The sequence below is a fragment of the Mustela nigripes genome, chromosome 3 (assembly GCF_022355385.1).
Source record: "Mustela nigripes isolate SB6536 chromosome 3, MUSNIG.SB6536, whole genome shotgun sequence".
Lineage (NCBI taxonomy): Eukaryota > Metazoa > Chordata > Mammalia > Carnivora > Mustelidae > Mustela > Mustela nigripes.
The window spans coordinates 47416724-47432976 of NC_081559.1; the positions used below are offsets into that span (position 1 = coordinate 47416724).

At 35.7% G+C, this 16253-nt stretch overlaps 1 long non-coding RNA gene across 3 annotated transcripts in view; it reads left to right on the plus strand.

Annotated features, from left to right (window-relative positions):
* LOC132013738 (uncharacterized) overlaps positions 1–16253 on the plus strand; it is a 148511-nt gene that overhangs the window by 62713 nt on the left and 69545 nt on the right. For all 3 annotated transcript variants that reach the window (XR_009403090.1, XR_009403089.1, XR_009403088.1), the window contains exon 3: positions 11765–11866. This is a non-coding gene — a long non-coding RNA (uncharacterized LOC132013738). The remainder of the gene's footprint in view (positions 1–11764; positions 11867–16253) is intronic.

The following is a 16253-nucleotide window of genomic DNA, read 5'->3' on the forward strand; positions in this document are numbered from 1 at the left end:
TTAGTAGATACTTTTTAAGTTTTTTTTTTTTTTTAAGATTTTATTTATTTTTTTGACAGAGAGAGACACAGCAGGAGAGGGAACAGAAGCTGGGAGAGTGAGAGAGGGAGAACAGGCTTCCTACTGAGGAGGGAGCCTGATGTGGTGCTTGATCCCAGAACCCTAGGATCATGATCTGAGCCAAAGGCAGATACTTAATGACTGAGACACCCAGGTGCCCCTATATTCATTTAGTAGATATTGTTCTATTCCTTTTTTCTTACTTTCTGTCAAGAGCATTAAGTGTCATATGGTTTTTAATTTTTCTTTAAGTTAAATGCATTAATCTTAGTAAGATCTGGGAGTATTAGAACAGTGTTTGAGATAAGTTGGATGTTTTATACTTAAGCATGGGAATCATGGTTTTGTAGTAATATTTTGTAGTAATACTTTGAGTTCTTGAAAGTTGATCAGTGATACTTATACCTTTCTCTTCTCTTAGTCAAATAACATGATCTTTCCTAATATTTTCTTTAAGTATGTAACATATATGTAGTTATGACATTATACATACTATCAGTATAAGCAGAATATGCATTATCAAAATGAATGAAAATAGACTGACATTTATCCCTAAATAACTCTCTGAACTAAATACATTTGTAATTCACAGACTCAAGTGATTAAATGAAAGTATCAATCTTTAATATATAAATAGATTATATTTTATATACAATACATAAGTAATCAACACATTTGTATTTTATATATGTTTTTACTCAGTTTTAGAATATAAAGGATGCCACAGAATTTAATCTTAAAATATAATTCTATCAGTTGAGGAAAAGTATATTTTTATTCACATAAGGGAATCAAACTTTAAAAAAATGTTGCTATATACTGTCCCTTATCTAAGAGGACTTTGTTTATTTTGTTTTTTTTTTTTTTTATAAGAGAAGTTGGGGTAACATTTTGCTATAAAACAGAATTGTTTAGACTGGTATTTTTATTTAGAGTGATTTATAATACAGAATAATTTTTCTTTACTATAAGAAGGTCTATGTCTTATATTTTATATGTTTTATCTTGCTATAGAGAGATTTAAATCTATTTAGTTTGTTAATATTTTGAAGACTGGATTATGGCAGCCCCCTCATTTGGGTCTTACCAAATACTTTACGAAATTAATTCAGTTTGCATGGGAAGGATATAAGGACAGAGAAGGACTGTGAAAATTCTCAGTGAAGACTAGTAAAACTAGAATCATCATTTGTTCTGATTTATCTCAGTCTCCTTCAATATGGGAATATTAATGTTCTTTTTCTGTGTTCACTCCAAAATTATATTTTAAACATAAATCTAAGTGTAGATGTGGATAATTTCTTAGTTTTAAAGAGCAGGTCTGCATTTTCCATCTCAGACACTATGTTTATAAGAAATGTGGACAGTGCCACTTGAATAGAGGAATTTCTTAACTCCAAAATTTATGAGACTTCTGTCTATTAAGAGAAATATATGGAATTTTCTTTCCTTAAGACATGTTTTTATTGGGATAGCCTGTTTGCCATTGCTGCTTAAAACTGATCCCCAAAGAGTGAAATCTCAATGAATCATTGGATTGCTTGCCTTGGAGCAAGGCCAGGTGCAGTAAGTTTTCAAGATAAACAGTGCTCAGGCTGAAAGAATGGCACAGAAGACTTCTCAGGTGGAGTGTTCTCACTTCCCTTCCGGCATGTACTATATTACACAGTGTCTTACAGATAAGAATTGTGAGAAAGCCAGTGTGAAATAACTCTATTTCATGATACTTATTTTCTAGTTCTTTTATCAAAATGTTTATTGAAGAGTCCAAAGAACATGGCTTTGAATTCATTGCCATTCATTGAATGAAGCCTATTTTCATGTTCATCTCTACATTTTAAGAAGGGCCCTGATACCTGTTCTGTTTACTGCTATATTCTGATTCTTAGCACAGAGCCTTGCCCAGATCAGGTATTCAGTAAATATTGATTCAATATTTGTTGAGTGAGTGAATTCAGGTTCATATCAATTGAAATTTGATTATAAACATAAGGTGTAGGATGCTGTAAATGTTCTGCAGCCATATTATACCAGGCTGGAACTTTTGGTCTGTATAATTGGCCATGTTGATGTCTTCTGCATAATTGAACTATGCATTTGATACATTCTTGTTCATTTGCTCATCCATTCATCTAAAAGATCTTTATTGACTACTTTGTTCATGATTGGCATTATGCTAAGAGTTAAGATACAGCGGTGAGATATATTGGGCCTCTGACATATCAGGATATATGAGGCTTTTTCCTTGTCCTCCTTGGTTTTGCCACTTTGCATTGAGTTTGAGGCAAGCCAAAAATATTTACAGTAAGGTCAATTATGTAGAGATTAAAATGGACAGAGTAGGGAGAAATTATGCATTGCTAAGTCATAAAAGAGACTTTGTAGAGGCAGCTAAGACTCAATGATAGGTGAGATTTCAGAAGGTAAAATTTGTGACAGAGAGCTCCCCAGTGCTGTATGATTGTGTGTGTGTGTGTGTGTGTGTGTGCACGTGTGTGTGTGCGCATATGGACATGCATGCATTTGAATTTGAACGCTTGACGACTTGGCCTGAGGAATGGGCCAGAAAGAAAAAAAAAAATAAAGGGAAAAAAATGTGGCCCTTGAGAAATTATTGTTTTGGGGTTTGTTTTCTGTTTTGTTTTCGTTTTTGTTTTCATTTTTCCTTTTTGCCCAGGTCTGCACTTACTTTTACTTTTTGCCTATATCTGCTGAGATTAAAGACCCCTTAGGTGAGTGATTTCATCTTTGCATTCTACATTGTCTTTTGTCAGTATGTGTTCATGAGCAGGTTTCTAGAACTTACAATGGCAAACTTGTTCTAGTTGAGAGTGCAGCTGACTGGTATAATAATGCATTGTTTGGGAGACCACAATTAAAGCCATTCAGTTATTTCTGCTTTCTCCTATAACCAAAATTAACAATTAATCAGAATCTAGCTCAGTGTCTCTAAGTAAGATTATTTTAAGCACACAAGTATCTTTTAAAGCATAGAACAGAAATTAACTGAAGGTAACACTGGTGATTTTAAAGAGTTAATGTAGTAGCTAGCAAACCTCATATATTCCCTGAACTTTCAAATGATGGTGAAGTTTAATGTATTTGTTTAATTAAAAGGAATTAGTTTTACTAATATGTATGGGTCATTTGTTTTAGGAATCTTGTTAGCACTTTCTTTATTATTTAAAACTATAGTTCATTTTTATGCTCCAGTGTTCTCCCAATATTCAGGAACCTATGTGCAAAGTGAGTTGATCTGTAACAGGTACTGTAAGGGATGATGGGTGGATCTGTTACAGTCTGTATAGCTTATGGACTTAATGGAAACCTTACATGCACACGTTCAGTGCTTACCTTCCATGGGTTCTGTATGGGCGAATTTGCCTACTTAGTAAAAGTTTTTGTAAGCCCCAAATCAGTATTTGCAGTGCTTCTGTAGTCAGTCACAGACATGCGGAAAGCAATGAAAAATTCTCAGTTGCCCAACACAGACGCCCATCTGAGGTCCATCTAGGTGATGCTCTGCTGTCTTGTTTGAACTCTCATACTGTAAACAGGGGCACAGTCAGTATGGTGCCACATTTTTCACATTTTGTGTGTGTGTTTTTTATTGGTGATTGTGCTGTTTGAAATGCCCACCAAGCATAGTGCTAAAGTGTTGTCTAGTCCTAAGCATAAGAAGGCTGTGATGCACCTTACAGAGAAAATATATGTGTTAGTTAGACAAGTGTCATTTTGGTTGTAGGTTCAATGTTAACGAACCAACTACATGTATTTAAATGTGGTTTCCTTAAACGCAAACATACATAAAACGAAGCTATGTATTGATTGGTTGTTGAAAATGTTGTGTCTAGGGAGATTCAAGGGAACCTACCTTGTATTCCCCCTAGGCATAATGGTTCAGTATTCACTAGTTCAGTTTCATTGGGGACTTTATAGAACACAACTACAGTGAGTAACAAGGTTTGATGTACTTATTTTTTCTGGGGCAAAGGACCATAGTACTCATTTGATTCTCAGTGGGGCCTGTGATCCCCTCAAAGGGTCAAAACTCAAAGGAGTCCTTCTCATTCTAAAATTCTCAGACTCCTGGGCATGTGATGTAGAAAGCAGAGGTAGTATACTGGCTGAAGTGTTGAAGAAAGAGAGCAACACAGAAACCCCAAAACAAGAGACTCACATCTCCACCTTACCCTTTATACATTTATGAGTAATCTCACCATTACTGTTTACTGCCATCAGATAGAACTAGTTTGAATCCCAGTTTTCCAGATTTCTAACTTTGTGATCTTAAGCAAGAATTCTTAACCTTTGAAGTTTCGGTTTTCTTATATGTAAAGTAAATGCAATAATACCCACCTTGTAGGGTTATTTTAAAGTTTAAATTAGATGATGGGTTTAAAGAACCATGTAAAGTATCTGGGAACAGTCAAAATCATTATTGTAAATGTTATTATAGTATATACTTTACACTTGATAGATATTTGTTAATTCCTATCTTTTTCCCCTTCCAACTTGGGATTAGTATGAGATCCATTTTCTAACACCTTGATGAATTAGTGAATTCACTATGGAATTGCCTTTCCTGCAGTAACTAGTGGAGAAAGTAGGACATCGTCTCAGGGCCTCTCGTTTTCTTCCCACTCATTCCTCTGGTTTGGTTCTCTACGGTAGTGATGATGGATGCCTGGAGCTCTGTGGGCACTGATGAGGAACAGTCAGCTGTGTTTGGGTTATGAGGGGAATCACCTGCCTCCAGTTCCTGACTAGAGGAGAAGGGCTCATGCATCACAGCTCTCCCAGGTGCCTGTCTCCCTGAGAGAAGATCTGGTTGACTCCAGCAGTTCAGAGGCTCTGTGAATGACACCCAAGTGCCCTCTTCACATCTACCTCAAGGGGACTCTTAGGATTTTACTTTCCTAATTTGAAAACCTGAAACCTCATTTCTTCTCAGGAATCTCTTAGACTAACCATTTCCCTTAGCCTCTCAGAATTCCCCTGACTTATCTTAAATATGTGAAATAACATAAGTATGGTGACACATCATTGAAGAATGAGCTGTTCTACATTAATGGATTTTCCAGGTGAAATTGGCCCCTTGCTGTGTTTTGCTTTAATAATTTCATAGAAATGGTTATAAGTTGTATTAGACATTCTTTTGACTTCTTAGTTGTGTTTATATAAAGTGGGTAATTTACACTTTCCTTGATTAATCATGAATCAACTGCTGTGTTATGTTATAGGACATAGCAACTCCCTCAGAGCAGCTAACACAAATAGATGAATTGTCCACATATATTAATAATCCCAGTTTGGTTTTTTTGTGATTTTTTTTTATGTTGTTGGAGTTTTGTTACTAGGTGACATAGGTAGGTGAGTAATGCCACCATAGTTCATATTCAAGAATGAGTTATGGTATAAATAATAACTTCTGGTATTTACATACTAGCACAACCCCAATTGTTTGTATCCATATTAGTTACTAAATATATTTATATCATTTATTTATTATGATTATAAAGTATTATAGTACATTATGTAGTACATCGGATGTTTATATTTAATACGTTAATATAACACATTTGAATGGATTTAAATATACACAATACTTCCGGATGTATTTTCCCCTTTCTTCTATGAAATCTTGCTTGAGATTTCAAGCAAATTCTTCAAATTTCTCTGAAGAAACCTTGAGATGAGCCTATGAAATAGTCCTAGGATGTTTTGTGGTCCAAGATAAAACTTGTTATAGAGGAGTTTGAAAACCTAAGGTAGCCCCACATTACAACAAATTGGATGTTTCAGTCATAATTATGTCTTTTTGGAGTACAGTGTTTATGTAGCAATTCCTGTCTTGTTCCAGACCTCTGAAGTTGACTCTTAGGCACTGTGATATCCTGTGTAGTGGTCACATTATATCCAAGGGCTAATAGAATGACCTCTTTAGTCCTGGCAAAATTAATCTACTGTCTGCAACATAATCTAACTCAATTGAAAAAAAGAAAAAGAAAGAAAGAAAGAAAAGAGAAGAACCAGAATGTAAAGAAAAAAACAGTAGGCTTTTTCCTTTCCAGTGTCTCTTTTGCCCTGGGTGGAAATGACCCAATTCAGAGCCCCTGCACTTATTTATTTACTTTGGAGTGCTCGAAGGGGTGAGTGAAGCTGGGCCCTGTAGTCAGCTCTCAGTTCTCTCTATCCACAACACCCAAATTGGCGGTCTCTGCATAATCTGAAAACTACACATTCAGTAAAATAGAGACAAAGAAATGAAGTTGCTATGAAATGAAATGACTGTCACAAAAGGAGAGATCAAATGTGAGAGAAGGCACATTTAATGTAAAAAACACAACTGGGGTGCTGTTCTTTTTCAAAGCAGCCTAAGTGGAGAGTGCAAATGTAATGCATGGTAATGAAGGTGCCCAATTTTGGAAAGTGGTTTTTAAAATGCTGCAGCAGAATGCCATCTAGAGTCTCTTAGGAAAAAGCCAAATCTCATCAGGGACCTTTTCAAGCATCATTTTCTCCTTTTAAATGACTTGGCATAGCATTCTATTATTCATTATTTTTGACCGCTTGCAAAAGGAACAAAAGATCTGTTATTAGTGATTTGTCAGTTGTTGCAAGACTTAGTCTAGGTACTTACAGAGCTCTTTGCTTCATGTTTATTTTGTTGTATGAAATTGTATGATCTAAGGGATTTCATAGCCCCCTGATTCTCCACTTAGACAGTCTCTTCTCAAGTGATTAGTTTGGAAGAAATGACTGACTCCAGATACCAGCCCTCTGAGCACATTGAAATTTCTCTGAAGAAACCTTCTTTCTTCACACAGGAGATTTTGGGGATAAAGACAGCTTTTCTCTTTGATTATTTGTGTATAGATTCCTTCCTTTTATCAGGTGAAAACATAGCCTTCTAAGGGTACAATTACGAAGATCGTGTTATTAATGTGGTCATTTTCAACTACTGAGCACCTCACTGCTCACCGTTGGATGTGTTGTGTAGTTGATGCTATGGTACTACTTTTCTAAAGTCCCCAAATTTGTAGCTAGGGGTGGTAGACCTGTAGGGAAAATAGAATATGACAAATGACATGAGAGATAAAGGCTACTATGCTGTAGGGCAGAGGAGGAGGAAGAAATCTGGTTCACGAGGCAATAAGACACCAGTAGTATTCCGTGAAAGAAATGCCATGTGTAGGGGCGCCTGGGTGGCTCAGTGGGTTAAAGCCTCTGCCTTCTGCTCAGGTCATGATCCCAGGGTCCTGGGATCGAGCCCCGCGTCGGGCTCTCTGCTCTGCGGGGAACCTGCTTTCTCCCCTCACTCTGCTTGCCTCTCTGCCTACTTGTGATTTCTCTCTCTATGTCAAATAAATAAAATAATAATAATAAAAAAAAGAAATGCCATGTGTAAAGAGGATGAGTATAATGTTGACATGCAGAAATTGTAAGGGATTATAGTATGGGATTTATAGATGGCATGAAGAGTGTAAGTAGAGTAACAAAGAGAAGAGAATGTGTTTGTCCAGAAGCTTAAATATCAGAAACATCTAATGCATAGTGTCTTAAAAGGTTTTTAATCGACCTTCTTTCTAACTACACGCACTTCTGTGGTTCATGTGATGGTGACTTTTGTAGCTGGGGAGAACTGTTTGATGGCACTGTGTAGATGTAACGAATTCTTAAAAATTCCATACAGTGGCTTTCATCTGAATATACTAACAACAGTAGTATCACATCATATTTCATGGTATATCCTGGTTGTGATTATTCTTGGTCATTTGTCTGATGTATAAAAACCCCTTTGAAGCACTGAATTGTAACTGTGCTTATATATATTTACATACCATTTATAATGAAACAAAAAATTGATGCACTACATACAGAATATTTTCAGCCTGAATCAAGTCTGTTATTTTATTTTTTAAAGATCTTATTTATTTATTGGGGTGGGCAGAGGAAGTGGCAGAGGGAGAGGGAGACCCTGAAATCATGACCTGAGCTGAAGGCAGACGCTTAACTGACTGAGCCACTTAGGTTCCCCTCAAGTCTATTACTTTAAATCACGTTATTTTGGAGTTGAGATTTCTGTATCCTCAAAGCATCATTATTTCTAAGTGGATTTGAGATAAAAAGTATTCTATTGTAATATAGTAGAGGTTGAGTTGAAAAAGAAAACAACACAAGAAAAACCAGAAAGCTATCCTTTTGGGTGGTGGTAGAAAATATTTGCAGAGAAATAGAGTAGGTATGCAGGTATAAGGATAAGATTAAATTTGCAATGAAAAATAATACAGGAAAATACTTATTTCAGAAAGGAAAGTTTCTGTAAGAATGTATAGGATGTAGCATATGTTGTCTTTCAGCCATCTTTCCTCTGAACCTGAATGTTTTCAAGGCTAGTTTATAGAGTGGAATGAGTTTTATGAAGAGTTTAAACTGCTCAACATTTTTCAGGAAACAATTTGAGTTTAAGTGACCTGCTCTTCTCTTTTCTGGAGGGAAGGGAAAGAGGGAGAGTTGGAGGAACAGAGAGTTAGGTGGTCACTATTTAATATGGAGCATCCATTTTGGGCAGTTTCATGGCAGTCCCCACCATCTCTTTCCAGTCCTCTGGCTTTGAGCAAGTTACTTAAATTCTCTACAAATCTATTTCCTCATCTGAAAAATGGAGATAAAATGCTGTGTGATAATTGTGATCATGAGAAATGCATTGTGACAATCAAATGTGATCATGTAACGTGTGTAGTTCTACGTCTACTGCATGTTACCAGCCCACTGCAGGCATTTATTGCATATCTTCTATAAGCAGGGCAACTTTAACTTACGTCTCTTACTTCATCTTCCTAACAATCCTGTGACCAATACTAAGACTTTCAATTTACAGATAAAAATCTTGAAACGTAAGGGAATAAAAGTGATTCTTAACAAGTTTAAACAAACCTGAGAGTAATAGCCAGGAGTTCAATGTAGATGTGACAGTTCCAAGCCTGCAAAGCCCTCTTACATTAAATGGAATCATTCCCTCCCTCTCTCTTCTCTCCACCCCCCTTTCCTCCTCCTCGCAGTTCCACTCTCTTCAAGGTAAAGCCTTTGTTTTAAAAAGTTCATAATAAGAGCATACAAATGGAATGAAATAATATTTTCATTTCAGTAAATTGAAGTAAATGTGATGACGTCATTCTATCTCCAAATACCATCAATTCCCTTCAAAAATATATCCTGTTTTTAATTTTTTTTAAAAAAAGTATACTTAAGTAATAGATAATAATTATAAAATACAGGAAGTAGAAATAAATGTAAATTTCCTGAATGCTTAATATTCAAATACAATCACAAATAACATTTTGGTTCGTATCTTCAATTCATTGCTTTCTGTATATTACTTTTTCCTCTGATAGCAGTATTATATCACAGTTTGGTTTATAATATGCTATTTTTTTTCATTTTTTATTTTTTATAAACATATTATTTTTATCCCCAGGGGTGTGAAGTGTGTAAACCTGGCAATTCACAGACCTGTACCCCTGGGTATAATATGCTATTTTTAATTAATTATCACTCAAAAATATCTTTCCAAATTGGTTAATGTATGTCTACATAATCATTTCTATCAGCTACATAGGTAGCTGATTAAAATAACCTTTATTAGATATTGTTTCTGATTTTTTACTTTTATGAACTATAGACTTTTGCATATATACCTTTGTGTGCTTGGCCAATTACATCCTTAGGATAATTCCTTAGGAGTAAAACATTTGAGCTGGTGTTTATACACTTCTGTGTTTCTTAATATATAATACCAAATTCCCTCCCTTAAGGAAAGGAGCAATTTTCACTCCCTTCAGCAGTGTATGAAAATGTCCGTTTCCACACTCCTACACTAATGGTTATCATGCCTTTTAATCTTTGAGAGCTCCATTAGACCAAAAAAAAGTGACTTTATTGCTTTTCTTTGCATTCCTGTGTCTACCCATTCTATAAAATAATAACATTTCTAAGACTACTATCTAAACAGAATGTAAACTTCCCCTTAGGTCAATGACAATGTCTCCACATACTTAAATATTTATATTCTCCATTCTTCTGAAATAAAGTAAATCTCCAAAGAGGCATTTGAGACACTACTTGGCAGAAAATCATAGATTAACAGTATATAACCTTATTAAGAAAATCCTTGAATTTTATTTTCAAACTTCATGTTCATTGTTTTCAGAACTCATCTGCTAAGTCAACCTAGTCCTAACTGGGAATGAAAAACAGTCCTCTAGGTAGAGGTAGAATCTAGGTAGATTCTTAAAACAGAGGAAAGAAAAAGATTATGGCAGTGAAGTCTTGGCAGCAACTAACTTTTGTGTCTGGCTTAGACTTCAGCCTCATTCAGTCTTTCTCCCTCTGTGGTTAATGCCAGAGTAGCCAAAACAAAAACAAAATCCCTAAACAATATACAGTTATTGCTTTGTGTCATTCAAAATTCATATCATATTTTCCTATAAAGAAAAGGACTGGTTTAGTATTGTCTTTCATATACTCTAGACCAGTTTGCAAAATGATTATACCTCAGTGTCTGTGATGCACCATTTATACACACACATGCACATACACAAACACTCATACACATCTCACTAGTTGCTGAAAAATAATGGCATCCAGGCATCACTAAGAAGATAATGTCTTTAGGTTCTGCTAATTCCTTAAACAATCATCCTCAGTTTGGAAACTGAGCAAGTCTAAACTATGTTTGGCTCCACATGATTTTCCATTTAATTTTACCCTTATTCTGTATTATTTAAACTGTCATGTAATTTCAAATTCCATATCAAAAATGAATTTATATTTGAATCAACAGCCCTTTATTTATTAAGTAGTGGCACATACTGTTGAAAAAGACTTCCTTAAAGTAAGAAGTTTCATTTAGCTAAATGCAAGAAAAGCAAAATAGTCAACTCAAATCTGTGATTAGAGCTTGGGATTTCACATTATCTAAGAGTGTTCCTTGACTAAACCAGACACATTTTAATGATCGGTCAAACCAGGTTCCAGAGAAGGGTACTTCTCTGTTATTAAAAGGAAGCTGAATGATTAAATTACCATTGGAACATCACAGAATCCATAATAAAGTTCATTTTGTGTACTGATCATAGGGAACTTGATCTTACATTCTGTGGTGCTTTGAATCTTGTAAAGGTTGACTGTAAAGTGAAATTCATTCAACAACCTCTGGCATCATGTCCTGGGAACAAGGTTGCTAAAGTGTTTGTGAATTACCCAAAAAGAAGCAGAATATGAGTGCAATGACAGATGTTGATGATTTGTCCTTGTTTTTAATTCATAAAAAAGACACCTCTACCAAATGCCAATGTGAATGTTCAAAATGAACTTGAGGAACCGTACAATATGTTCACTGTAAAAGAATCAAGAATTATAAAACACTTAGGAGTTATGAAGGAAAAAAAATAACATAAATTTTCAGTGATGCACCAGATTCACTGAAGAATCTAAGAAAGGGGAAAATAATAAGAGCTAACGTTTGTATTGTACTTATTACGTGCCAAATACTGTTTTAAGTGCTTTTGTATGAATTAATTTTTCAGTCTCCCAAACAGCCCCAGGAGGTGGCTATTTTATTTTTTTAAGATAGTGGTAAAACAGAAGTCATACAACTAGTAAGTGGCAGAGCTGTAATTTGAATTTTCTTTTGACTCAGGATGGTACTTCCAGATGACCTGGTGACAATGGAGCACTGCCAAGTAAACCCCAAGAAAATGTACAGACTCAACGTGAAGTTTTGTTGGCTTCTGAGAAAGTGGTAAGTTTATAGATATCATCACATAATTAAATGTATCCTTAAGAACTAATGTGTTAGCTAGGCATTTGGGAAAGAAACTGCACTAGTATCTAAGGTAAGTCTACCACTAAGTCTCTGTGAATCGTGGGTCTGAACCTGTCATTTTCTGGGGCTCAGTTTCCTCATTTGTAAAGCATTAGAGCTGGGTGACATGTTCAAAAATAGATTCTATAATTCAGACAGCTAAACACATCGTGGTTTGGTGGAGAAATCTTTCTATAAAGACCCTGCAAAGAACATAATGGTAGTATTTATTCAGTGAAGGAACTTGACCAATATTTGGAGATCTGTCAACATTTTTGCCTCCTCTAAATTTTTCATCTATGAAACAGATTAAGGCAGAAAGAAAAGTGGCAATTGGGGGTTCAGGATAAGTAGAGCAAACCTTTCTTGTTTGTCTTGGGGATAAGCTTCAACACTGAGGAAGAGGGTGTTGACAGTGGCAACAGATGACATATTCCTATCTGAAATTTAGATCAAATGATTCAGTCCTTCAGAGCATTCCCAAGCAATGGCTGTTCCAGCAGCGTGAATCTGCAAACAGAGCCCAGCAGTTAATTTCAGTCAGCCGGCCAGTATTGCTGCTCCAATCTTAGATTTACAGAGTTGTTTTTGATGAAGACAATAAAAGCCTCCTTTCCCTCCTGTGTTGTGTTATGCTCTGATACTTTATCAGAGCTCACAGACAGAGTGTTGTTCTTAACCATATATAAAATGGAGCAGTCTCACAAATCATGCTTTAATATTGCACTGTGGAAACACCAAGGTTAAAAGGTAAATCTGTGGTGTAACCATATTGATTAATTGATGTAAGAAAGGTCAGGCTAATCTTCATATTGCTTGAAAGACTAGTTCTACATGGCAGGTTTGTTGAAGATAGGAATTCGTTGAAATGGTTCCTGTGTAAAAAGATAGGGGAAAAAAAAGTGTATTCTTAATTCAGAGAAAGTAGAGGAAATCTCATCAAATGATCACTTAGAGAAAGGTTAGTGAGAGGAGCCCTGATGCAAAGAAAATGGGGAAATCTCTTCAAGCACTCACTCAGAAGGTTAAAGCACTAAAACTGGGACTAGAAGGTAGAAGTTATTTAGATTTTCCTATATTTCTTTTAAAGATTTTATTTATTTATTTGAGAGAGAGAAAGTAATGAGAGAGGAAGCAGGAGTGGGGGTGAGGAGCAGAGGAAGGAGCAGAGGGAGAAGCAGACTCCCCACTGAGCAGGGATCCCTGATGTGATGTGGGTCTCAGATCCCAGGACCTGAGATCATGACCTGAACCAAAGGCAGACACTAACCTACTGAGCCATGAGGTGCCCCAGTTGCCCTGTATTGTTATTAAGCTTTGTTGGAAACACCTTCACAAATAAAACAGTCATAGAAGAAGCAAAGGCAGTGATTTTAGATAAGAGCCTTAGCCCTGTCCCAAGAAGACTAGAAAAGAGAGCTTCATACTCTTTTCCAACAAGACAGATCTATTGAAGCAGGAGGCTTGACTTCTGTGCCCCTCTGGTCCCACCCAGGGTAAAACGGACACATATATCTCCCACAATATGGCTTCCATATCTCCAGAGCATGGTGGGAAGAGGGAATTATCCCCTTCATGCAAAGATGCACAGACATGTAAAGAGCAGCTTGCTCGAACCAACTTTTGGAGCAAGAGAGATCATGGGTTTGAGAATTAAAATTTAGAAAAAAACTGAGAAAACAGAATGATACAAATACAAATGAGGAAGGACTAGGGGCTAAATCTGTAAGTGTGGAGAGTGAAAAAGAAATCTAAGGAACAGGAGGACAGGATGCTGACCCTGATTACAGCACTGTTGAGTGAAAAGAAGAGCCTGGGTCAGGAGAGGATGGACATGGGAGTGACTGTTGGAAAAATTTTCTCATTATGCTCATACCGAAATGAACCTGAATAGGCCAGGCTCTGATACAGTCATAGGCACACCCAGAAACTTCAGAGGTTACTGTAATAAAAATTTATTTTTGGCTCATGTAAAGTCCGTGTAGCTGGGTCTTGCATCCTACAGCTACAGCCTTTGGACCATGTGCTCTCACCACAGCAATGGAATGCCTTGAGGATCCTCGAGGATCCATTAGATGTTTTGAAGGACAGATCTGGAAGTAGATTACATTATCTTATATACCACTATCCTGGATGCAATCACAAAGCCACAAGAGAGAACTGAGAAATATGACTTAAAATATTACTTCTCTAGGTTTAACTTAGAACATTAGGTATTTAAGGTCTTCATGAAGAAAAATTTCCAAAGACTGCATTGTTAAATATTGGAAGGAGTTACAATGGAATATTTGGAGAACTTTATTGCTATTCTCTCTGACATAGGATAGAAGATTGGACTCATTTTTCTATAAGATCTACTCTTTATGTAATTTTATGCTTCTACAACTGTATAAGCTTTTTATTTGCAGGGAAAACATGAAAAGTAAACTAGGTATTTGGCAATATTTTCTTATCAAATTAATTTAATTATCCTTTTACTCACTAACTATGGCTACTTCCTATAATAGGTAGTAAAACTTTTATGTTAAGCACACACATACAAAAAAGGATGGAATCTGAAATTAAATATATTTTATTTACAAATTTATCCATTGTGTAGCCTAAGGTCAATCTTATTAATAATGAATGTGTGAAGACATAAATCATAATTTGACACTAATCCGTATCTAAAATATAAGATCTAACCTTAACATCATAGTCACTGGAATTCTGATAGGTCGTATGTTACACATTTTGCATTTTTGTGTTATTGGCTTCAATATATGTTAATAGATGGTAATTATATGCTTTTCATTTGGACAGCCCTTATCCAAAAACAATTTAATATTCGCACATCTAATGGGTCATGCACGGCTATTGATCATTTGGATCACAGTGCAATTTGAACTGCTGCTGGTTAAATCAGAAATTGTAATCATGGAAAAAGATAAATTACAAGGTCTCTGCAGATCAGTTTTGTTTTCAGAATAGATGTGCTCTTATACAGGAAACACCAAATAGGGGAGGTTAGGGAAGATCTGTAGTATTGTTATTAATGTGAGTTTTCTAAGAAACACATCCAGAGATCTTCTGTACCCTTACTACCATTGCATCGTGAATGTGAAATTTATAGGGAACGACATATTATTACAGTAAAGATAGTGACAAACATCCATAAATTATTTGTGAACTACAAGTCTAAGGACTAAAGGCCAAAAAAATGTTTATTTTGTAAATACACATTTTTGCTGTAGTAAATCAAATACTCTACTATTAAAGTTATAAAGTTTTTAATATATAGCAATTTTGTCTGTACTAGAGGACATCTCAGTGAAGATTAATTTGGATGAAACAAACCTATGATGACTTCAATATTAAAAGGATTTTTATCTTTGCCTTAAAAAGCTCTTTTTCAGGGCACCTGGATGGCTCAGTTCATTAAGAGTCCAACTCTCAATTTAGGCTCAGATCATGAAATCAAGCCCCGTGTTGGGCTTTGTGATGAGTGTGGAGCCTGCTTGGGATTCTCTGTATCCCTCGCCCTCTGCCCCTCCCCACCTGCTCTTGCACATGTGTACTCTCTCTTTCTCTCTCTCTTAAAAAACAAAATTCTTTTCTTTGGGTCTATAAAAGAAATACATTCTCATTTTAAAAAATTAGAAAATTTAACTGTTTCCTTTGCTGTGCAAAAGCTTTTGATCTTGATGAAATCCCAATAGTTCATTTTTGCCCTTGCTTCTCTTGCCTTTGGCAATGTTCCTAGGAAGATGTTGCTGCGGCTGAGGTCGAAGAGGCTGCTGCCTGTGTTCTCCTCAAGGATTTTGATGGATTAATTCACACATTGAGGTCCTTCATTCATTTTGAGTCTATTTTCGTGTGTGGTGTAAGGAAATGGTCCAATTTCTTTTTTCTGCATGTGGCGGTCCAATTTTCCCAGCACCATTTATTGAAGAGGCTGTCTTTTTTCCACTGGACATTCTTTCCTGCTTTGTCGAAGATTAGTTGACCATAGAGTTGAGGATCTATTTCTGGGCTCTCTATTCTGTTCCGTTGATCTATGTGTTTGTTTTTGTGCCAGTACCATACTGTCTTGATGATGACAGCTTTTGTAATAGAGCTTGAAGTCCGGAATTGTGATGCCACCAACTTTGGCTTTATTTTTCTTTTCTTTTTTTTTTTTTTTTGTATTCATGCATTTATTTCTTTTAGTCAATGAAAATTTTTTTTTCCACTATTTTTTTTTTAATTTCAAAACACAGTATTATACTTCAACAGTACCTTCATGCCTTCATTTTTTAATTTTTTTTAATCTTAATTTTTTATTTTTTATAAACATATATTTTTA